This window comes from Nilaparvata lugens, chromosome X, assembly GCF_014356525.2.
Source record: "Nilaparvata lugens isolate BPH chromosome X, ASM1435652v1, whole genome shotgun sequence".
NCBI lineage: Eukaryota > Metazoa > Arthropoda > Insecta > Hemiptera > Delphacidae > Nilaparvata > Nilaparvata lugens.
In genome coordinates this window covers 65,667,408-65,693,518 of record NC_052518.1, presented here as the reverse complement: position 1 = coordinate 65,693,518, position 26,111 = coordinate 65,667,408, and the positions used below count along the sequence as shown (strand labels likewise).

The following is a 26,111-nucleotide window of genomic DNA, read 5'->3' as shown; positions in this document are numbered from 1 at the left end:
TTTCATCACCATTTGTACTGATTATAAGTTGCATGATGGTAGGTATAGATTAAATTTGGACACATTCTTGGATCCAACAAAGTTCAGTGATAAACATGGAGAGTTAGTTTAGCAGAATAAATTATAATATTGAGTTAGTTGTCAAACAGTACTCTTATTGAGTGTTTGCTGTAAATATGGAAGTAAGTAAGATTGTTAATAGAGGAGGTGGGGTGAAGGTAAAGAAGGAAAGAATAGGAAAGATTACAGATGTGAGGGATGGTAGAGATGTGTTAACAAATAAAATTCATGATTTGAGAAAATCAATTGTTGAAAAATATAATATTCTACGAGGTATGCAATCTGAATCAGAGTTGAATTTGAAGAGAAGATTAGCACCAATTATAAATCCTCTTCAAGAATTAAAAGAATCATCAATTAAAATTGAGAAAAAAATAAAAAATGAAATAAATGATTCTGAAGGTAAATTCAACATTAAGAAAGAGGAAGACCCAACTGATGATGAAGATTCTGTAGATGATGATGATGAAGATGAATCTGAATATTTCAGTGATGAAGAAGGGAAGACTGACAGAGGGCTAGATCCACCTCCTTTAAGCAAATCTTTTCTAATTAGGAAAACCATGTTACAGGATATACTTGACAGTTATTTGGATACTTTTCATTTGTTAAAAAAGAAGTCTATTTCATTAGGTATACAGTATGATTCTAAAACAAGTTCATACTTCATGGGAAAAAAGTCATGATCACATTTTCAGATAAACATATTTTTGTTGGAAAAGGTAAATTCAAAATAACAATAGGTTTACTAGAATTATTATTCAAGGCGCGACCAAATGAGGATTATTGTAGCATGAATGATTTTCGCAATTATAAAAAGATTCTAATTGCAACAGGTGCACATTTAAACAGACTGGGTTATGTAAAGAGGAATAATGGAATTAAATCGCTGTTAGTTCAGAAACTATACCCATCAAAAACACATAGAACTACATGCTCAACAATGAGGAAAGGATTGAATTTCTTGAAGAATATAACAAATAATAGATCAGATGTTTACTATGATGATCAAAATGAGTTGGTTACAAGTTTGCAAATGCTATTAAAATCGCATAAAGCTGGTAACAATTTTCATTCGATCGAAATAAATTCAATTTAAGAAGAACTGAGAGAATCGCATATAATATATTGATAGGTGGGTGGGTAGCACAATTAAGTTATTGTTAGTATTCTAGAGATAGTCTGGATGGGAAGATGGTAAAGTTGCGCTGTCATACTAGTAAAAAGAAGACTAACACACACAGATAGAAAGGGGTAATAGGTAGTGGTTTATTAACCACATTGGGTAATATTGCTAAAGGTATTGTGAATAAAGCGGGTAGCATTACTTCAGGCGTTCTGAATAGGACAATAGACTTCCTACCAATTGAGCTACACCTTCCAGGGGGCTACCAATACTGCGGTCCTGGCACAAAGCTAGACAAACGGCTTAAGCGAGGTGATCAAGGAATTAATTCCTTGGATAAAGCTTGTTGTATTCATGATATAAGTTATTCACAATCTTCAGATAACTTATCACGTTCAAGAGCAGATAAAATTTTAGCAGATAGTGCTTGGATGATATTCAAGGATCCCAAAACAGACTATAGTCAGAAGGTATTAGCATATTTAGTCACATTAGCAATGAAGACAAAGTTGGCAATTGGATCTGGAATGAAATTACCACATATTTGTAGAAAAAGGTCAACACAAAAGAAGTCCAGCAGGAAAGGGAGAAGTGAAGGTGTAACTAAAAGAAATAGTGAATATATACGGAGGGAGGCGATTAAACATTTGATGAATCATGTTAAAGGAAGAGGTTATTATCTCAGACCATACCCCAACTACTTTGGTGGTGGTAGCGGCAGTGGAAGAGTATTGGATTCTCCATCTGGATCAGTGCAACCTCATAATGTGTGTGGTCTATTGATGAGGGAAAGTAAGAGGAGAAGGACATCAAAGTGATCAAAACATAGAGCAAGAGGAAGATCAAGGAAAGGTAGTAAAAAATGATTGCCAAACTCAGTAAAGCTATGTCTGGTCATGATCTAGAACAATGGACGGGATTGTTAAAAATTCCGCTGCGTGGTGTGTATATGCTTGATATGCTGCCCCACAAAATCCATCATGATGAGATGTCTATTGTTAATCTGGATTCTCATACCGGACCAGGTACACATTGGGTGGCCTATGACAAACAAGGTGATAATGTATACTATTTTGATCCCATAGGCAATCTACAGCCACCATTACAATTGATGAAGTACTGGAAGAAGCAGGAAGTTGTGAATGTATTTTATAATGCTGATGAGATACAAAAACCTAATACAAATATTTGTGGTCACCTATGTTTATTATTCTTGTCTGGTCAGTTGTAACTATTTTTAGGTGGAGGTAAGTACTACTACCGCGATTACTATGGTTGTGATAATGCTTTCTGGAAAGAGTAGTGATTTATATGAAAATCTACCACAAGTTTTGGATTTAGATAATAATATGGAATATGAGATTGGATTAGTGAACCTGTGGACTTCTAATTCTATTCCAAATGTTATTAAAGGGAAAAATTCCAGTTTCAAATATGGTGATCAATTTATAATGCTTGAAACAGGTTCTTATGAAATTGATAATATCGTAAAAGCAATAACAGAAAAATTGAATGTAACTAGTAAAAGTCTAGTTATACGTGGGAATAATAATACAATGAAAACTGAAATCTATTCTGATAGACCTATTGATTTAACTCATAATGATTCAATCGGCACAATACTGGGTTTTGAACATAAGGTGCTAAGTCCAAATATTTGGCATTATTCCAATAAACCTGTTTCAATATCAAACATCACATGTTTAGAAGTTTCATGTAATTTGGCTTGTGGGAGTTATAGCGATGGTGAGGAAAAACATACTATTTACGAGTTTCTTCCAAAGGTTCCTCCAGGATATTTAATTAATGAGACACCAAATCTGATTGTATATGTGGGTTTAAATACACACAAGTTTCAGTGCATTAATGTCAAAGTGACTGACCAGAACAGATCTTTAGTCGATTTCAGAGGAGATAGATTAACAGTTAAACTACATATACAAGAGAAGAAGTGAGATGGGATTCATTGTATTCAAATCGCATACCTCAAATCATAATCCATGCAGAGGAGATGAAACTTTTGAGAGGTTGAAGATGAGGAAAAAGAGGGAGGTAAATAAGAGTTGTAATAGGATGTTTAGTAGAGTTTCACATTCCAACGTGATAACATCTAAAAACGCAAGGATATTAGAAAAATTAGGATTTCGAGTAAATTGGGATAATGTCATCTTCAATGGCCGCAATAAGTGAGATCTTGGATGTTGAGAGGCAAATACATTTTTTCAATGAAATAAAGAGTCTGGAATATCACACCCACACTCCTTATGCAAATCAACGCTTAACAAAATCTGATGAAATTAGAATTCCAATAAATTCACAAGATAATTATAGCCTTCCATGTAAATCATTCATTCTTATACAGGGTGATGTTACATGCAAGAAGAGTGTGAAAGATGACAAGGGAGAAACTAGTATTCAAAATGTGACATATAAACTAGTAAGTAATGCAATAGGATTTATGTTTGATGAAATAAGATATGAGTTGGCTGGTCATCCAATTGCAAAGTCGCATCTTGTAGGAATCACAAGTACAATTAAAGGCTTACTCTTGAAAAATGTATTTGATAAAAATACATATCATCTAGCAGGTTTTGATCGGGAAGGATATACTTTGGACAATAACAAGTTCACTTTTTGTATTCCATTGAGGTTGCTTCTAGCCTTTTTTGAAGATTTTCAACAAATAATATTGAACTTGAAACAAGAACTTGTATTATTAAGATCATCAACAGATATAAATAGTATTACTACAACAGATGGTCAAAGTGTATCAATCAACATTACAAAATTGCAGTGGAAAGTACCATATTTACAACTTGAGGATCATGTACGACTCAAGTTTTTACATATACTAGATAGTGATCGTCCACTAAAATTAGCATTCCGCAAATGGGAAATACATGAATATCCCATATTACCCACAACAAAGGTACATAGTTGGACAATTAAAACTGCGGCACATACAGATGCACCAAAATATGTAATTTTAGCTTTTCAAACAAATAGAAAATTGCTCTTGAAGACTACAATGGCAAATTTTGACTTGTGCAAGCTGTATAATGTGAAATTATATTTGAATAGCATTTATTACCCTTATGACAATCTATTAGGTAATAAACAGTTAATGTATAAAATGTTTTTAGACTTTGCAGGTAGTTATTCAAATTCACCAGTGAATTCTGAACATGGTAATGAAATTGATTATACCACATTTACAAAAGATACACCAATTTTGGTAATTGATTGTTCGCACCAGCCAAGTACATTGAAAGGATCAATAGATGTGCGACTCGAATTTGAATTTGAGAGTGATGTGCCCGCTTCAACCAGTGCTTATTGCATTTTAGTAAGTGATAATATTATAGAATATACCCCACTAACATCAATGGTTCGAGAGGTGCAGTAGTTTTACCAGTAGAGCGCGTGGTGAGAGCAGGTTGTATATAACCTAAGACTGATTGAAAAAGCTTTAGTAGGTGAAGAACCATGCTATCGAGCGGAACTTCAACATCATCATCGCGCAACTCTCTTTCATCATCCTTACTTCAAACTGTGAAGGAAGAAGAGGAGGACCAGAAGGACTATAATAGTTTATTATCTCGCTATACTGGTGACTTATCATTGGGGTTGAAGATGGGAGGAAATTGTCATTCAAAACCATCAAGGAAAGTGGAATATGCAGATGTCAGTGTGCAGTGCAACTTGGACAAGGAGGAGGAGGAAGAGCAGTTGATGGAGGAGGGAGGGGATGCTGAGGGAGGAGATGATGGGGATTGCAGCACATTCAAACAGGTTAGAATTGATGATACATTTGCTGTTGTTGAGTTTCATGGATTCAAAGATGAGAATAATCAATTTATATTAAAGGAATTTGCAATGATTGATCCTAAAGATACTTATGTTATATTACATTTCAAACCACCATTTCCAAAATCACAGCTACCATGGAGAACCTATCGAGATGTATGTTGGTTGGAGTTTTATCATCACAAGATAAAATGGGAATTGGGTGAAATAGATTATTCTGATGATCTAATAAAAGCTTGTCTCAAAAACTATGATAGAGTATATACAAAGGGTGGAGAAAAAGCGGAATTCCTAAAGAAATTTCACAATAATGTTGAAACAATACCTGATAATTTTGAAAGGCCTAATTATAGAAAGTTCTCTGATTGCTGGACTTATGATGTTTGCAAAATTCATAATAGTATTGTTGATGGTAGATGTGCTTTATTCAGCGCTAAACATTATTTGTCATTGATGTTGTCCAAGGCAGAGAAAGTATTTGGTCGAAAAGTGGATTACTTATGTGAAGCAGAGCGAATGAAAAGTATGAAGATGTGTCCATTTTATACTAAGGAAAACAAATGCAAATATGCGAGACAAGGATTTTACAACAATGGGCAAGAGGTAATTTGTGTATGGTGTGGATATCAATTATACATGCACAAGGCGAGAATATGCAATCTTACAAGTGATGTTGCTAATCCAGTAGATTTTTCAGTTCTGGAACCACTCATATAAAAGCTCTGCTACAAACAGGATCCATTCCAGTGTGCTGTTATGAACAGATCTGATCAGTGTTGTAATGGATCCCAAATGTTGGTTGTATGCTGATATAGGATTGGTATTGAAATTATGTGATTACATAGACTGGTTTGATTTATGTGAAGAAGCTATTGCAAAAGCAAAATGTGAAAATCGTGATGTTATGATTGCTGAAAAATTAAAATTAATTTTTCTAAACGCAGTGAATGTTTGTGATATAAATGATTACCTATGTTATTACAGACCTATGAAATTGAATGTTCAAAAACTAATCCAAATTGAGGATGAAGTGTTGTGCAATATAAGTTAATCTAACAAAGAGGATCCTTAGGGTTATCGACATTTGCAAACATGTTCAATCATGTCTGACCTTGGGATGGAACAAAGAAGAATGGTCACAGTGATGGTGAACTGCAAACCGGTTTAAACATGAAAACCTTGACGAGTGGAGGGGGGAAAACAGTGTGATACCGCATACAATAGTGAAGTGGCTTTCATTCCCAGTTTAAGAACAGTTGAGTGCAGAGATGTGCTATTCTACTCCTACATGATGCAGCAGCAGCAGCAGTTCAATTTGACTAAATTCAATGAGACATCAAGGGAGAGTATTCCCATTGTGCAGATACGTGACTTGAAGTCTGACTCCAGCTATCCAGTATATAAGGCAAGAATAGTTCGTACACCATTCGGATTGAGAAGTGTGTTGCGATTATATGAGAAAAATAAGCGAGGACAACGTGTGTTTTTTGACGTATTTTTGCCAGAAAGGTTTTTATCAGACCTAAATGGACAAACTTTGGAAAGTTTTAATAATGGGAAGTATGTTATGAGATGTATTCACCGGGAGGATAAACCATCATTGGTACTTCTGGATGATGTAGCAAATTAGATGAGGAATAAAATGGAATAGGCCTATTTCTTAGCTGTATACAAATCAATTCTCTATATTAAACTATTATGAGTTTTTCATAGTGGTTTAGTATGGAATTGATATTAATGTTTCAGTTTTGAAATGGGGAAGCGTTTTAAGCTAACGCCTGCGCTTCGTACAGCACAAAGATGGGGGTATATGAAGTTGAAAGTTGATGCAACTTTCAAGTTTATATACCTACATCCTCCTGTCAGGTGGAAAGCGAAGCATATATAATAGTAGGTAAGTATAAGATTTGATTTAGTATAAGCTTGTTAGAGCTGCAGTTCAGTTGTACATAAGTACTTCTTGTTTAATAGAACATAACCTCAAATATGTCTCATTGTTTTAGTTATTCTAAATTCAAAAAGTTGTCCAGGTTATTAATGGGAATAACTTTGGACGAGTTTACAGAATTGGCTAATAGCATTAGATTCTCACAATATTGTGTTGAGAATGATAGTAGAGTTAAGGATAATGATGATAAAGAATTGTCAGATGATAGTAAGTGGTCAAATTCAAGTTCAAAGTATTTAATCTTAACTGAAGTGTATGAACTCTTAGATATTGTAATTGAGGAACGTGGCCATTTCCACTATGGATGTAGCAATGATCATCATATAACAACAATCACAGATAGTAATCAATTGTGGGAGGCTATTTTTGATCTGGCTGAGCAGAAATGTATTAGGAAAGGTTGAAGTTAGTGTCTTATTCACTCTTTCAGTTACAACATGTCTGTGGACAGGTTTGGATGTGTTTCACATGGTAAAAGTAATGAGATAGATGCTAAGGAATATTTAGAAAATCAGTTAAGTGAACATAAGAAAACAGTTCTAACTAGATCCGACTTTGATAAGGAAAAGGCGGATTTGATTACATCCAAAGATAGTTTGAAGAAACAATTGGAAGAACTTAAAAGAACAGTTTTGACAATATCAGATTTTAATAAGGAGAAGGCTAGACTAGTGTCATTTGATCATCTCAAATCAAGTTTGAAGATAATTACTGAAGAAGCAAAGATTAGTATTAATAATCTATTAACTAAAGATGAGTATGAAAAAGAAAAAGTTGGATTTGTTAGTTATGATAATCTTAAGACCGGAATTAGGTTATTAGAAGAGAGTATGATGGATTATGTGTACAATAATTCTGAATTCAAACAATATATTCATGATGCAATGTACTGATACACATATTATCTGATAGGAGAATGTGTAATGGCTTCAAGAACATTTGACTGGGCAGAGCTTGAAGGTCATGGCTTCACATTAGAACATAGTGTAGAGGATTTTTTTCGAAGAATTAGAATGTCTAAACCAGAGATTCCATTCAATAAGGATGATTTTTTAATGCCAGAAGAACATCGATTAAAACATCAATATGATGGTTATATCCAAAAAAAACCATCTGACTAGGATAAAAAGTTGGTTTTAAACAAAATGATAGATCTGGATGTGGAGGGGGGATCAAACTGATGGATATGGGCAGAGATAAAAGGTTGATGACTTGAAGTGGGCGGAGATAAAAGGTTGATGACTTGAAGTGGGCGGAGATAAAAGGTTGATGACTTGAAGTGGGCGGAGGTGAAAGGTCAATGACCCCTGATGCTGGTCCCCAGGCCCGGGGAGCAAGGCCACGCCCATGTTTGGGTACGCTGTTCCTGTAATATCTTTCTACTAAGATGATCCGAATCATAGCATTGGATTCAAAGTATAACATCTCCCATGTTTCATATTCAATATCGGGGACCGAGCTTTGCTCTGGAGTACAAAAGCATAAAAATCTGATGTGGTGCACTCACACAACTTTCCTTGCAGTTATGAAAATTGATCAACTGACGCTAGTGTTCACGCACATTTCAAGTCTACTATTCTAAGATCTGAGCCAGCTGGTGACAGGACAATAGCGCTGCAGACACACAAAGTCTGCTATCTCTTCATAGTGGATGATTTAATAGAATCAACAGTTGCCAACAGTTTGCAGTTGAATAATCTTATTTTCTCGACTTTCGAGCTTATTTTCAATTCTAGGTGAAAATATTACGAAACATTAATTGTAGAGATTTTCATGCTCAATCTTTTCCACTTGAATTTTTTTGTTTAAATTGTATCTGAAGCCTGATAATTGGGAATCTAAAATCAAACTTTGCATAGATGGGGCAAAGCTCCTGAAACTTTCACAGATATTGGACTTGAGACAGTTAATAGAGCTTATCGATGACTTTTTCAGGTATGAATTTGATCAAAATCGTTGAAGCCGTTTTCGAGAAAATCGCGAAAAACCCTGTTTCTGACAACATTTCCACCATTTTAGCCGCCATCTTGAATTGCATTTGATCAAAATTCTTCGTGTCGGATCCTTATAGTATAAGGACCTCAAGTTCCAAATTTCAAGTCATTCCTTCAATTGGAAGATGAGATATCGTGTACACAAACTCACATACACTCTAAAGGTGCATACAGACTTTCGCTCTGCTCCGCAACCAAACATCACTCCAGCAGAGCGATTGATGATCAACTGGGGAGCAACAGTGGTTCGACCGGGGAACGTGAGAAGATCTAACATCTTCCGTAACGTTCATGATGGGTGCGCGGGTGGAGTGACTGTGGTACGATGGAGGAATGAGGGCGGTACGAAGGCGGAGTGTGCTCAGTGTGCAACGAAGTGTGTATATGTGTAGGCAGCTATACACACACACGCACACACACACTCACACAAACACATACAGACCAATACCCAAAAACCACTTTTTTGGACTCAGGGGACCTTGAAACGTATAGAAATTTAGAAATTGGGATACATAGTTAAAAGATGAAACATAGGTCCTGATAAATAACTTGATTGGTGTTATAAATGATAAAAAAACGATTATTGTTCAAATATCAAAATTATTATATTGCCTGAGTTCTGAGTACAAGTTAAAAAATCACAAATTTGTATAGAACAGTTCACACCGAGCTTACTCCAGTATTTCCTAATGCCAGATTATCCTACCTTATGGAAATATGAAAATTATTGAAAATTGAAAAACTTCTGTTGAAAATAACATCAACAAACGTGATAATATAATACAATGATTTTAAATACAGAGCGAACTATACAAAAATAAATAAAGAAGCATAGATATGCCTACACAATTGAACCACAAATTTATATTATTTAGTGTACACACTACTCTGTTTCAGTTCTATTCACTGGGAGAATGCAAACATTTCCAACTACCAAAAAATTCAGTGTTCACATTGAATTAACAAAAGTAATAGTATAATAGAACCACAGGTTGGTTTTAGCAAAAATGCTATTCCCATGGACCAGCAGTAAATCCAACAAAGTAGAAAAATCTAATGGTGAAGGACAAGGAACAGCAAAAGTGAAGGTGAGAAAGTATAAACTGAATCTTTTACAGGATGAGACTATAAGAGACCTCTATCAGAGACGACTTGACCAGAAGTTATTGGAGTTTAGGTTTGATAGTACAAAATAATTCATATCAAGTTATAGAAATGATCATTTATTGATAGTTCAAATACCTATTTAATTATACTAGATACATAAATACATATTAAATTATAAAAAATAAGCATTATTGACAGTTAATTCTTTGTTTTTCACGTAATATAAATTATACAATCATTATACTTTTTATACAACAAATCTCTATTATTTTATTCTTTATTATTTAAATAGAAGTCGAATGTGCAGTTATGATTGTTTGAGAACATGAATCCTCTAGCAGATTCTACTACTTTTTTCTGAGATGTCAAATGTACATTCAAATATTCAACAGACTATTCAATGTAATCTCAAATATTTAACAGACTTTTGTGCAATCTGGCCTTATAATACAGTATTATAAATAATACTTCCAGAATAAATAATAATTCATCCATTTATTGGATGAAATCCATTTACCAGATAAAAGTGCTTTGCGCCTGGTGCAATATCTCATGGATAAATGGATGAATAGAATTTTCATTACTATTTTGAAATAATGTGATGAGAAAAAATTAATATAATTGCATGTTTCACAGTTTTGTCTCAAATTACTCAAAATATATCTAAAAAATGGATTGAAATTTGAAAAAAAAGTTAGTACAGTAGCTAATATAAAAAATAGCTAAAAGTCGAAATTCATCGACAAAAAAAATGTCATTGACTGAGATTCGAACCTTGATCATGTTTAATCACCGGATTATGAGTACTGATGTATTATGCCTTTACACTCTCGGCCATCACGTATTGTTGAACACAGGGGCCTGACTCATAAGACTAAGCAGACACGTAATACTGTACTGTGAATTGGACTTCTAAAGTTTACTTCACTCCTAAAAAGCATACAACAGACTTTGGCTCATGACTTATATTATTAAAATTAATATATTATCTGTCTCACAATAAAATTTTCACTCTGAATTAAGTCAGGTAACATATCTAGGCTACTACTATAATATAGTGTATAGCGGCAAATATGAAGCTGGTTTACCAGCATTTTCACAACAAAATATTGCTCTGAAAATAGTTAAATCATAGAGAAAACATTCGAAGATTCAATCTTGAGTGGGCCTAATGTTTTCTCTATATGGTTTAATATTGAAGAATTATATTATCTAACAGTTTTAATAATGAATTTTGGAAAAATTACTAGGAATTTTCAGTCAAGGATGAGTTTCACCAGTATGCTTACCTTAAACTTCAGAACTCTGCTGTATTTTCTTATTATTATTGTTGATTGTATTGCATTAAGAAGTGGAATTCGATAATAAAAAGAAACAATAATTGTTAATAATTATTATTAATTTTAAATATTGATACAATTATTGTACTTTGATTTCAAATTCAACTCTTCACTTTTAAATACTAGCGATATGCACCTTTCTGACAATGGACAATGCAGCCAACATTATATATGTTGAGGCTATTTATAAATATTAAATTATGAAACAGTAATTTATGAAATATATTATAGACATAATACTGCGATTCACAATACATAATTATATAGATTATTACAGTCATTATGAGATTATCTCTCTATGATTTGTGAGATCGGACATGATCAGCTGTTATTCAAGGTCATTTAGAGCCCTAGGGCTGTAAAGTTTTACCGGCCTGGTCGGAAAACAATCACTTTCGGCCTCCATATGATGCACGTAAACCAGCTCATTACATCCAAGTGTGGTGAAAAATATTTTACTCACTTCTTCATCCTTTCTCAGGATATAAAAATAACATTGAAAGTACTTGAGATAAAATAACTTGCTCCTGTGTGTCTGCCTGACTATTATCCTCCAGTAGCATTCGCTTAATATTAATGATAAAAATTGTGATGGCAGTTGCTATGTCGTTGGTATTATTAATTTAACAAATTTGAATTTTGATTCTGAATCATTTACCCATATGGAGAAACCAATGAAGTTCTATGGATTCACATAGGCCTACTGCTTAATATTAATAGGAAAAGAGCTTTATGTTCATTTCCAAAGATAATTCGACAGTGGGCTCCAGCACTGGGAATCCTATACAAATTAATAAAACATTCTGTAGGTAGCTTCAAAATTTTGGTCTGCCATATTGGTTCCACCACATTGAATCAAACATTTTTCATGGGAATGTTTTAATACAAGATTCAAAAATGGAATTTCAAGAGATAATGAATGGTGGAAATCGCCCATCAATTTATATCAAACTGTTTCAAAGAATATTCACATTCTAGTGTTGAAGTTTTTGGATATCTGTGATACAGAAATATAGCTCGCCTAGAACAGGATAGATTATTCATCACATATTCTCATTATTATCGTTCCCTAGCAACCTGTGTTAAGCGTTTATATAGTTGTTGCTGAGAGAGATTTCTGTGATAGATATATAACCAAATAATACTATATAATTGTACTATCCTATACTATTGAACGAGCAATTTCTGTTTTTATGTTTATATATGTACATCTGTATGTGACCGGATCTTGAAAACGGCTCCAACAATTCTCACGAAATTTGGAACAAAGTAGGTTTATGATTCGATTGCACTAGGTCTCAACCCTGGGATAACTCACTGAAGGTCATCAAAAGGATAAATACGTCCTTGGAAAAACAGCTGGAAATTTTGTCGTCTGTCGATATCATAATGGAAATGAGTGAACAAGTGCATGTGTGGGATCATTCAGCTGATCTCACGAAAAGAAAAATTCAACAAGAAAAACTTATTCTTTGTTCATTTCTCTTTTTTTTAGAAAACATGTTTAGACTACTTCAGAAAGTCCAAAATAGTAACTAGATTCTGTTAGTGTAGAATAGTACATAGTATACTAACAAAATATTGTAGCAAACATAATATATCATTCTAAAATCGAATTCATAGTACCATATACTATTTGTAATTGATAATGTGTTTGTTTTTTGGAGTGTGAATAAATTATTGTTATTTTGATGAGTGATAGTAGCTTAACCTAGATTTTGATTTGGACTGTAGTTTAAATTTGAAAAGGGACAGTTTTGGGCATAAGCCTGTTGTGCCTCCTCTTATAACTGTAAAAATAATTGTACGACTGAGAAAATGAATATAAACTATAAATTCAATCTTTCGTTACAAATTTTCTATGCTTTCAAACTCCAGAGCAAACCTTGGTCCCCCGATATTATTCGACTAAACGAGTGACCCAAATGAAGGGATTCAAAATATAAAAAAAAAATGAAAAATGGGAATGCGAAAAATATTATAATAATTGAAATTCCAAAAATTATCATTTAATTAAGAGATATTTATGGCATTAATAATTTTCTGAAAAACATTAATAATTGGCAATAATAATTAGTGCTATATCCACTAATAGTTTTAATTTTAGATGACTCTCTCCTGGTTTATTGAAATCTGAGTTGGAGATTCCTCAGTGATTGTTGCATCATCTGAGAAAACCCCATGAAAGTGAGCTCTGTTCGAAATTAACAGAATGCTCAAGTATAGAGATTTAAAAGAAAACAACCATTTCATTAAATGTTCATTGAAATTGACCATATCAGTATTTACTCATGAATTACCGGTAGCGTATTGTTAATGTATTTTTAGAGTATTGTTAAAGATTTGAGAAGATAATATGAGCATCTTATTGGTTTTTCTCTCAATGATTGTAATGGATGGCTTTATTGTTTTTAGATAATTATAAAAAAATCACATATTATTGACCGAACGTAGTGAGGTCTATGTTTTAATTCGGATTTTCTTTTGTCTGTCTGTATGTAACACAATTACGGCCAAACGCGTTGATAGAATTTGATGAGATTTGGCAGGAGTATTCCTTTTTCAACTGCGCGTCGATGTATACACAAGGTTCTTTGAAATTTTGCATTCTAAGGATAATGAGAAATGATCAATCAGCTGACAAGTGAATTACACAGATGTCTGGAAAAGCTGTGTCAATTTCTATAAGGTCTACAGTTCCAATCAAAGACCTTGAAGAGATATGCATCTTTAAGTTCTTTGGTTCTATTATTTCGTTTCTCAGTCATCCTATTATATTAAGCAAGCAATTTCTGTATATCTGTTTATATTTTTATATCTGGTTACCTGGTTATTTATGTTCAACAGATCTCAAAAACTGCTCTATAACAATTTTCACGAAATTTGGAACATAGTAGGTTTATGATATAAAAATTCGATTGCACTGGGTCTTATCCATGGGAAAACTCGCTGAAGGACATGGAAAGGATAACAATTATGCATCCATGGAGAAACAGATGATAATTTCGTCGTCTGTCAAAACAGAAGATGCGTGTGTGGGGAGAGACAGAATTATTTCGAGCTGTGTAAGCAATCGGCAAAAATATTATCTAGAAATTTTAATCGACTCGATCAAAATAATCTGATTTGTTGACATGACATGATAATCATTCTAAACTAGAGAATATCATAATTTTCAAAGCTATTCATTATTTGACGATTTTGAGTGACAAGTGAGTGTTATTTTGTTATTCAATTTGGTTTGTAAATAATCTAAATTAGAAGTTTTTTTATTTTAAATTTTTGGACTGAAAATTGAACCTGAATTCAAGTGTATGAAACATAGCCTACTTTCTGGACTATTCATAGTGTATAAATCAGAATTCCAAACAGTCCAAAACAGTTTTGGGCTGTGCCTGTTAGTGCTTCCCCAATAATTTTAAAGAATTGTGTTCTATTTATCAATAGTTATAAATAAATAATGAGCGAAGCTTGGTGCCCCAATATTGGTATTATTATGCGTGCCCATCATTATCAATATTGTCACTTTGAAAAAAAGATTCAATATAGTTGATTAAAAATAATCAAATGAACTAGATAATGCTGAAGAAATTATAATATTATTTTTATTGTAAAAAATTAATTCTCATCAGATGGAAAGATTTTCACAGAACTGGATGAATTATATAATATATGGAATACAAATTCAAATGTGAACTGAGTTTGTTAACTTTTCAAACAGGTGACATCAGATACTTGTGGATGAGAAATCTGCATGAGGTCTACTGTTCACAGAACTACTAGTTACATCTTAGTACAATTATCTTGTTTCACAATCTAATATCGGGGCACCAAGCTTCGCTGGTTATTTATTTATTGATAAACAGAACAAAATGATTGGGGAATGACTAAAAGGCACAGCCCAAAACTGTTTCTTCCCTGAATTTTGATTTTGAGGTTGTGTATATATTTTACAGCTGGCTATACGTTAGTTTATGAATTTCGGGGATGAGATATTTTGATTTTCCACAGATGCACTCGCTCACTCACTTTATTATTTTCCACAGACGTCCACAGACGACGAAAGTCTCAGCTATTTTTCCAAGGATGAATTATCATTTTAATGTCCTTCAGCGAGTTTTGCCAGGGATGAGATCTAGTGCAATCGAATTTTTATATCATGAACCTACCATGTTCAAAATTTCGTGAAAATCATTAGAGCCGTATTTGAGATCCTTTGGATTTAAATAACCAGATATAAAAATAACCAGATGAACATAAAAATATATAGAAATTGCTCGCTTAATAAAATAGGATTTCTAAGTAGAGCTCATAAGTATCGTAATCTTGCCATACAATAATTGAAGTTGATTTCATTCAACTTTACTATACTTTTCAAAGTTTTTGTATTCTAGTCATTTCCAATGACAACATGCTCACATATCCAATCTTCCAGGAATTCTATCTTATATAAATATGCATCTACATCCCTATATTCCAAGAAAAGGATATTTCTATGTTGAGGAAGCACATACTAAAATTAGCTTATAACAATCAGGTAGTTTTTAGGGAATATGAAAAGATAGACCAATCGTCTCAAAGGTATATTGCTGGTTTTCAATAAGAGGAAATTCAAAATGAAAACCATACTAACAAATTTTATTATCTTCAAAATACTCAATGTTCGAGTATATTCACCCTCCAGTAGACTACATTCAACACAGTACAACCTCTATAATTTGTAGCTTACGGTACCAAGTGTTTATACAAATTTTGGAGGGTGACAAATATATATCAAGCTCTGCAATATAAATATATTATATATCAAGCTCTGCAATATCGAGGCTGATAGAACCAAATTCGAAAAATTGTATCATGGATACTGATCCCATCATACCCATATTTAATTCATAATATAGCCTCTATGAATGGATATTAGAAAATATTGTTAAATATTAATTTGACATACTTGTAAATGATTTCAGAGATCAAAACAACTGTTAATGAGTGAGTTCTTTAACCCAGAGTGTCTCTAGTTATATTATTATATGTGAATCCATAAAGCTTTCAATGAACTCATTACTGGAGTTATCAGTTACAATTGCATATTAGTGTATTTATCTTTATGGGAATACTAATTACAGTGTTTTTGATGGAAAAACTACGAATTATAGAGCTATCAAGAGGTTTCAGTGTACTCACTAATTTTGACAATTGAACTATAAAGTCAATTTATTTTTGTTTTGTGTCAAGAAATTTACTAATAGCTCTATTATTTATGCTCCAGATAAATGCAGAAAAGAGAGACAACTGCACAAAATAGGAATAATACAGTTACAAGGTAAGTCATTGTCTGATATTACTATGAAGAGAGATAGGTTTCAGAAATAAATTGTCAATGGTCTTGTTAAGAATAGCCTACACATGGGGATTCATCAAACAAGACAGCTCTGCGTAGTACAGTCGTACCAAGAAGTGTAACCTAACCGTCTTGTTTTGGAAGTGTCAGAGATTCTATGTGTCTGACTTTGTCGTTTCTGTATGAATGTAGAAGTGTCCGGTTTTGGCGCATAATGCACACGCCAATTCGAGACTCTTTCAAAACAGTCTTTCCCTGTCGCTGGCGTACGGTGTCGATGGATGAGATAGTCGCTGTTCACTCCTGTCAGGTTCTGGGTGTGTCGGAGGACTAAGGTGGCGCGTATCCATGTATGGCCACTCACAGATTGAATGTAGCAAGTGAACATCAGTCACGTTCCCCGACTGAAGGAACAAAATTCAAATTCACACCAGTATCTCAAGGATGCTTCAAGCAAAACACTACTGTGTTATGACAACATATTAGCCTAGTTGATAGATTTCTATCTAATAGTTCTATTGTAATTGATGAAAAAAGATTGGGCTAGAACCAATGTGACTGTGATAATTCATTAAAATAAATCTTGAATGAATGATAACTATCAAACTGGTTCTAACAGACGCATCATAGTTTCAATCATTCATTCTAATGTTTTGACTTTTCATTTCTGAAATTGTTTTAATGACAAAGACAATGAGGGTGAAAAATATAGAATTTAAGAACTCTTCTACCATAGATAGCTTATGTTGAATCTCTGTGTTCTATAGAAAAAATAGTAGACAATATGGACAAAAAAATCTCCTGGGATTAATCCTACAGGGATTAATTAATACATTGAATGTACAATATAATATATCAATAATACGATGTATCTATACAATATAATAAAGGGAAGAATTGGCTAAAACCTGTAGGGGATAGGAAATTCACGAATGACGCATCATCACGTCTCAACTACTGAACTGATGGTCTTGAAATTTTGCCTAATGATTCTTAATTTACCGAGGATGGTTATAGGCCTATTTTCAATTCTTCAAGATTTCATTAAGTCAAGTTTTCAGTTTGTCAAGTTTTTAATTTGTCATGCTTCCAGTTTGTTATACTTTGCTAGAGAATGGTCACAGATAAATTAGTGTATTCAACGGTTTTATTTTCTTCTCATTCTTCTCTATATCCTCTTTTCCATACCTATACTATATACAGTAGGTAGTACAGTTAGTAGTACAGAAGCTATTTACTGGGACTGGAGTAACTTTTCTTGAAATAACTCCCCCTCCCCCGCAGCTAAAAATAGCTTTTCCCCCTCCCCACAGAAGAAGAAGAAGAAGAAGAAGAAGACGAAGAAGAAGAAGAAGAGAAGAAGAAAGAAGAAGAAGAAGAAGAAGAAGAAAGAAGAAGAAGAAGAAGAAGAAGACGAAGAGAAGAAGAAGAAGAAGAAGAAGAAGAAGAAGAATAAGAAGAAGAAGAAGAAGAAGAAAAGAGAAGAAGAAGAAGACGAAGAAGAAGAAGAAGAAGAAAAGAAGAGAGAAGAAGAAGAAAAGAAGAAGAAGAGAAGAAGAAGACGAAGAAGAAGAAGAAGAAGAAGAGAAGAAGAAGAAGAAGAAGAAGAAGAAGAAGAAGAAGAAGAAGAAGAAAAGAAGAAAGAAGAAGAAGAAGAAGAAGAAGAAGAAGAAGAAGAAGAATAAGAAGAAGAAGAAGAAGACGAAGAAGAAGAAGAAAGAAGAACTCTATTATTTATGCTCCAGATAAATGCAGAAAGAGAGCCAACTGCACAAAATAGGAATAATACAGTTACAAGGTAAGTCATTGTCTGATATTACTATGAGAGAGATAGGTTTCAGAAATAATTGTCAATGGTCTTGTTAATAGCCTACACATGGGGATTCATCAAACAGACAGCTCTGCGTAGTACAGTCGTACAAGAAGTGTAACCTAACCGTCTTGTTTTGGAAGTGTCAGAGATTCTATGTGTCTGACTTTGTCGTTTCTGTATGAATGTAGAAGTGTCCGGTTTTGGCGCATAATGCACACGCCAATTCGAGACTCTTTCAAAACAGTCTTTCCCTGTCGCTGGCGTACGGTGTCGATGGATGAGATAGTCGCTGTTCACTCCTGTCAGGTTCTGGGTGTGTCGGAGGACTAAGGTGGCGCGTATCCATGTATGGCCACTCACAGATTGAATGTAGCAAAGTGAACATCAGTCACGTTCCCCGACTGAAGGAACAAAATTCAAATTCACACCAGTATCTCAAGGATGCTTCAAGCAAAACACTACTGTGTTATGACAACATATTAGCCTAGTTGATAGATTTCTATCTAATAGTTCTATTGTAATTGATGAAAAAAGATTGGGCTAGAACCAATGTGACTGTGATAATTCATTAAAATAAATCTTGAATGAATGATAACTATCAAACTGGTTCTAACAGACGCATCATAGTTTCAATCATTCATTCTAATGTTTTGACTTTTCATTTCTGAAATTGTTTTAATGACAAAGACAATGAGGGTGAAAAATATAGAATTTAAGAACTCTTCTACCATAGATAGCTTATGTTGAATCTCTGTGTTCTATAGAAAAAATAGTAGACAATATGGACAAAAAAATCTCCTGGGATTAATCCTACAGGGATTAATTAATACATTGAATGTACAATATAATATATCAATAATACGATGTATCTATACAATATAATAAAGGGAAGAATTGGCTAAAACCTGTAGGGGATAGGAAATTCACGAATGACGCATCATCACGTCTCAACTACTGAACTGATGGTCTTGAAATTTTGCCTAATGATTCTTAATTTACCGAGGATGGTTATAGGCCTATTTTCAATTCTTCAAGATTTCATTAAGTCAAGTTTTCAGTTTGTCAAGTTTTTAATTTGTCATGCTTCCAGTTTGTTATACTTTGCTAGAGAATGGTCACAGATAAATTAGTGTATTCAACGGTTTTATTTTCTTCTCATTCTTCTTCTATATCCTCTTTTTCCATACCTATACTATATACAGTAGGTAGTACAGTTAGTAGTACAGAAGCTATTTACTGGGACTGGAGTAACTTTTCTTGAAATAACTCCCCCTCCCCCGCAGCTAAAAATAGCTTTTCCCCCTCCCCACAGAAGAAGAAGAAGAAGAAGAAGAAGAAGAAGAAGAAGAAAAGAAGAAGAAGAAGAAGAAGAAGAAGAAGAGAAGAAGAAGAAGAAGAAGAAGAAGAAGAAGAAGAAAGAAGAGAAGAAGAAGAAGAAGAAGAAGAAGAAGAAGAAGAAGAAGAAGAAGAAGAAGAAGAAGAAGAAGAAGAGAAGAAGAAGAAGAAGAAGAAGAAGAGAAGAAGAAGAAGAAGAAGAAGAAGAATAAGAAGAAGAAGAAGAAGAAGAAGAAGAAGAAGAAGAAGAAGAAGAAAGAAGAAGAAGAAGAAGAAGAAGAAGAAGAAGAAGAAGAAGAAGAGAAGAGAAGAAAAGAAGAAAGAAGAGAAGAAGAGAAGAGAAGAAGAAGAAGAAGAAGAAGAAGAAGAAGAAGAGAAGAAGAGAAGAAGAGAAGAAGAAGAAGAAGAAGAAGAAGAAGAAGAAGAAGAAAGAAGAAGAAGAAGAAGAAGAAGAAGAAAGAAGAGAAGAAGAAGAAGAAGAAGAAGAAGAAGAAGAAGAAGAAGAAGAAGAAGAAGAAGAAGAAGAAGAAAGAAAGAAGAAGAAGAAGAAGAAGAAGAAGAGAAAAGAAGAAGAAGAGAAAGAAGAAGAAGAGAAGAAGAAGAAGAAGAAGAAGAGAAGAAGAAGAAGAGAAGAAGAAGAAGAAGAAGAAGAAGAAGAAGAAGAAGAAGAAGAGAAGAAGAAGAAGAAGAAGAAGAAGAAGAAGAAGAAGAAGAAGAAGTAGATCAGCAGTAGAAGCCAGATCTAAGTGAAATGAAAATCTCATCTTAGTGACAGATTTAACTGAATCGTACCTATGTCTGTTACTGACGGATTTAACTGAATTGTTCTTCCCCACTATACTATGTCTCTCTAACTATCAGATTCAAATGAAACATACTAGATAATCTCATTCTAAATCTATCATGTCCATAGCTTGCTTTCCACCAGACAGTAAATTCTATTTGAATCTGGCAACCAACTCCAAATTCATATAGAATTTTTGCTGTACAAGCCACAGGCATTATGTTTTAGAGTGTTTTCCCAACAATAACTATTGTATATACAGGATGATTTATGATTATGGTAAAATAATTTAATACGTGATAGTAGAGGTGAAAATAAGAAAAAAAGTTCTAATAAACATATATCCATAAACCCTTCATTAGCGAGCTATACAGGGTGAAAAATTTCGCCCAGAATTCAGTTCCTCTGGTGAAATACACTGATGCTGAATTGTTTGGGGACTAGTTTTTGAAAACCTTATGCTGGATTCATATGTAAAAAATCTGAAAAATTGAATAAAACTAGTCTGGAAGCTGTAGTGTGAGTAGTTTTCGAGAAAAAAGTTGAAATATGCAAAAAATCTAACTAGAAAAAAACACAGACTTATACGTTTGATGCCCAATAACTTTCTTTAATGTAGAGTAAACAATTAATTTTTCACAATGAAAATTGTAGAGAATTTAATTCTGAAAAGAATTATGTAAGCTGTGTGAACTAAATTCAACTAAAAGTTGAATAAAATGTATTCTTATGTAGTGCATTACACCACAAAAATTTGCTGTTTTATGAGGAGAGAACTAATAAGTCATAGGTTGACTTATAAGGAACTAATAAAATTGGGTCTACCTGAACTAATTGATATACTCTAAAATTAGAAGAACAATATAATTGAGCTTATGTGGATTGTTTCATAGACTATGAGATAGAATATAACAACTATAATAAGTTCTCAAGTTAATGGTGATGACTGTTATTGATCTTCCACATTTATTTTAAATTAATGTGTACATATCCATTATTATAATCTCAGATTTTTGATAAGAATTTGACTTGAGTATCTATATGGATCTCAACTAAAATATTATCATACTACTTGCTCACAACTACTCATAGTTTTAAGTATAAACAATTATTGTCTATTTCACTTCTGAAGTTTTTAAAATACCCCTTTAAGCAGTTTTCGCGATCTGTCGGATATACAAACAAAATTAGTCTTAATAGAATAGGATCAATTGATAGAAGCAACTCCCGTCATGAAAGTTTGTTTTATGAAAAAAAAATCTATACTCTCAGGAATAGCTCTGATTGAAGCAGCAGTGCCCAATCAATTTGTTCTCGATAAATGCATTTTAATTAATTCTTCAACTTGGTGCCAACCTAATGAAATAATCTCAACTTAATGCCAACCTGACAAAACTATTAATTGGTCGCCAGTTATCAACTGTTTCCAATAGGTACTCTCTCTAGATTATAGTTCTATAGTAACATATGATATGGAAATTTCAATTATAATTAAGAGATAGGGAGAAGAATATAAATGCTAAAAGGCGAACTTTAAACCCTTGAAAACCACCCTTAGAGTTGAAATATCGCCAAAAGATTTCTTAGTGAGCACCTAGTACGAATAAGGAAGCTATATTCTAAGTTTTGTTGCAAGCCATCCAGTAGTTTTCCAGAAATCGTGATCAGTGAGATAAGAATTTTATGAGTATAGATTAAAAGTAACGCTTGTGAACAAATAAAAACTCACCCAGTGTCAAAGAAGCTGCTGTTGAAGGTCTATCCATCTTGTGGAACATTTTGGCAGTTTAGAATCTGAAAAAATACGTTATAACAAAGGCATAAGAAATAATCTCATATAAATGTTTAATATCACCATATTGTAATTTGGAATGAATACAATTGTGGGTTACGTTAGGTTAGGATGAGTCTTATGTTCTAACTTCGCACACTAATTATTTTATAGTGTCTTAGTAATAATTGTCTCTTAACTATAACACCCAGATGGAAATATAGTTTGAATACTAAATGTCAAAATCAATCAAATCAAAATCAATTGGTTCAGTGACCATGTGAGGCAAAGTCACTCCAACCACTGGTTGACATTGTCTCTTATTTAAAAATATAAATATATCTTTGTTTAAGTGAAGAAAATATAGAATGTTTATAATGAAAAATACTCTTCAAACATTGCAGATACAATATAAAATACTGCAAGAAATTTGTTTCAAGTATTGATTGCAAGCTGTTTAAAATCTCAACTCTGCAAAATTGGGAGTCACTCCGGTTTACCGTCTAAATCAGTCACCTTCAATTCTTTTCAGTTGAGAATTGAACAGTAATAGAATAAATAAAATTCCTTTCATTTTAATAACAAAAATAAAAAAAAACGTTTGTATCTGAAAGAGCGTTGATAAAAACGTGTGAGTCAATAGGGGGGTGGAAGAGTTTGAATAAAAATTACATAATTTTTTCCATGAAAACTGTTCACACCCCCCCCCCCTTAAATCGTTCTGGAGCCGCCCCTGCATAGAGAAGCGGTATATTTTGTCTCATAAAAATGAATAAATACATTTAATTCAACACTCTCTCAAGCTTGAAGCTTCGCCATTCTATGATTTTACCCTAAATCAGCCCTAATACCGGAAATATTTGTCGAGAGTCGCCTAAAATGACGTACGAGTATCCTGTACAAAAATATTAAAGCCAAAATTATAGGTCTTAAATGATGTAACTACCAATGAGCTCAAAATGATTCAACAAACAATACAAATAGAAAGTTATCTTCATGAATATGTTTGTCAGTTTGTGTAAGACATAATTCCAATTTTATTGTACTCAGTGTATCTTGTACATAGAATAGATTTATGAAACATTATAATAAATTGCAACCCGATATTTGTATTGGAATAATGAAATAATTCAATACGTGGACAGGTAGCCTATACCTACCTACCTGTTAGATTCAGGTGACATAACCTCACTCTGGGGAACAGAAAATCCATGATTTTCCTTATTCACGAATACTAGGAAGAATAAATCAAATAATTCATATTAACACTGAGTTTCTCAACATATTTTCAATAGTTTCTAACATGTCTACTTTCAAAACAATTACACATTTTCGAATTTCGATTCCACAACGTGTTCAGAATGTTAGAGATTGAATAACACATTACTTACAATAAACACACTTACATAAAACACATATTAAATCAAGTTGAAGAACATTAACCGAATCCTAAATTAGAAATAATTTAAAGCATTTATCACATCCAGGTAAAGTAACTTAATTTGAAACTACCGGTAAATATAAATAATAATATGTATTGATCAGTTTTTAAACAGCTGTGCTCGTGATCGTGTGCTGTAGCTGTATCAACTGTATGGTCCTGATTCCTCATGAATGAGTCTGTAAACAAAAACTTGTTGTCCAATAGCGTTAACCGGTGCTTCTATTATTGTGTGTGAAGCTTTCTAATTGGTAATGCTGGACCAAACAACCACAGAAAAGGTACAGAATGGAAACTGTCAATCAAACGCCTATCCAACCAATGCTTTTTACATGGCGCAAATACTATAGTGATGTCCACGTTATAATGACAGTATTTGATCAACTTTGGTTTTGCTATCCTTGTCAATCATTTGACAAAGCCGGTGGTACTATCCTTTTCTAGGTCCACAACAATGCCAATTATGTTTTTGACAGTGTAGAAATATAATCAATTAATTCAAAGAATCGGCATCGCTATTCTTCTATCTTCATCCACTTCCATTATAATGTGGACCTCACTATAGGTTGATATACATCAATAACAATAATATGGACAAAGTAAAGGTACTCGCGCTCGTCATCACTATAGACACGTCACGTTACCTTATAGTGTGGTCCACGTTAAAATGGCAGTGGATAAAGATAGAAGAATTACGATGCCGATTCTCTGCATTAATTAATTATATTTCTACACTGTCAAAAGCATAATTGTCATCGTTGTGGACCTAGAAAAGGATAGTACCACCGGCTTTGTCAAATGATAGACTAGACTAGCAAAACCAAAGTTGATCAAATACTGTCATTATGATGTGGACCTCACTATAGGAAGTTCTAATCCTGGTCTTCTGATTGGCTCGTGGCAGTGAACGAGATCAATATTGATCCGGATCATTAAAGTGATCCGAACTCATCAAGAATCTGAACTCATCAAGTGATCCGAACTTACAATGCGGTTCATCCTAACAAGATGGCGGATTTTTGCGCCAGGGTACTAGCCAAGTTTCCATACTGTATATATACTGTGATACCACACTCTCGCCAAGCTGCTTGCCAAGCGGCTTTCTGTATAAGTTAATATACATCATAATAGTAATAGTATAGTCGTATAACCTACAATAGTAGTACAATCTATAATAGTGTATAGTGAGGTCCACGTTATAATGACAGTATTTGATCAACTTAATTGGTTTTGCTATCCTTGTCTATCATTCGACAAAGCCGGTTGTACTATCCTTTTCCAGGTCCACAACGATGCCAATTATGTTTATGACGGTGTAGAAATATAATTAATTGATGCAGAGAATCGGCATCGCTATTCTCCTATCTTTATCTACTGCCATTATAATGTGGACCTCACTATAGGTTGATATACATCAATAACAATAATATGGACAAAGTAAAGGTACTCGCGCTCGTCATCATTTGTACGCACTTGACAAGAGTGTGGAAGCGGCCGGCATTGCCCACAACAGTATAGGGCTCAACTGGGTTGACGACAAAGTGGGTCATTTTTTCGACCGCATTTGTCGCCTCACGACACGACAAATGCGGGCACCTAAGAGATGTGACCCACTCTGTCGCAGACCGCATTTGTCGGGTGGTGCAGAAATGAAAATCGACCGCATCTGTCGCCTCATGACAAGACAAACTGGGGATGTTTCACAGAGACAAGTTCTCACAGAGACAAGTAGTGTTTTTGAACGATATTAGTGTCACAGAGACAAGTTTCACAGGAGCAAGTATTTCTATAAATGGCAGTCTCACAGGAACAAGTTCCCACAGAGACAAGCAGTTTCATAGAGACAAGGTCTCCATCCAAAGTAGTAGCGCTATAAATGGCAGTCTCACAGAAGCAAGTTCTCACTGAAACAAGGTGTTTCACAGAAGCAAGGTCAGTGTCGTAGAGACAAGGTAGCGAATGTAGGAAGAAGTTAGGCGTGTTGCCTACTTCTGAACTTGAAGGCACTCCATTATTTGTTCTAGTAAATTGAATGTCTGCTGTTTTTCAATCATGCAGGTATATTTTTATGATTGAAGGTTTATCATATAAGATAGGGATGGGTTGGTAACCTATTAGAATTGGATAGAAGATAGATAGAATTATGAAGATAACTTAAATAAATAAATTGAGTTCTATGCAAATGTAATATATTTCTACCAAACTCCAAGATAACTATTCCAATATATCTAATGAGTATATATTAAA

At 33.6% G+C, this 26,111-nt stretch overlaps 1 protein-coding gene across 2 annotated transcripts in view; it reads right to left on the bottom strand.

The window, feature by feature from the left end:
* The window catches only part of LOC111055581 (RNA-binding protein fusilli), a 214,938-nt gene extending 190,902 nt beyond the window's left edge, over positions 1-24,036 (bottom strand). Inside the window, exons 1-2 of one of the 2 annotated variants that reach the window (XM_039441380.1) lie at positions 23,588-24,036; positions 22,382-22,446 (exon numbers count right to left, since the gene is read on the bottom strand). The gene's annotated coding sequence lies outside the window, so the exon portion shown is untranslated. The remainder of the gene's footprint in view (positions 1-22,381; positions 22,447-23,587) is intronic. The other variant, XM_039441381.1, reaches the window with a different exon arrangement.
* Positions 24,037-26,111: the final 2,075 nt, after the last annotated feature.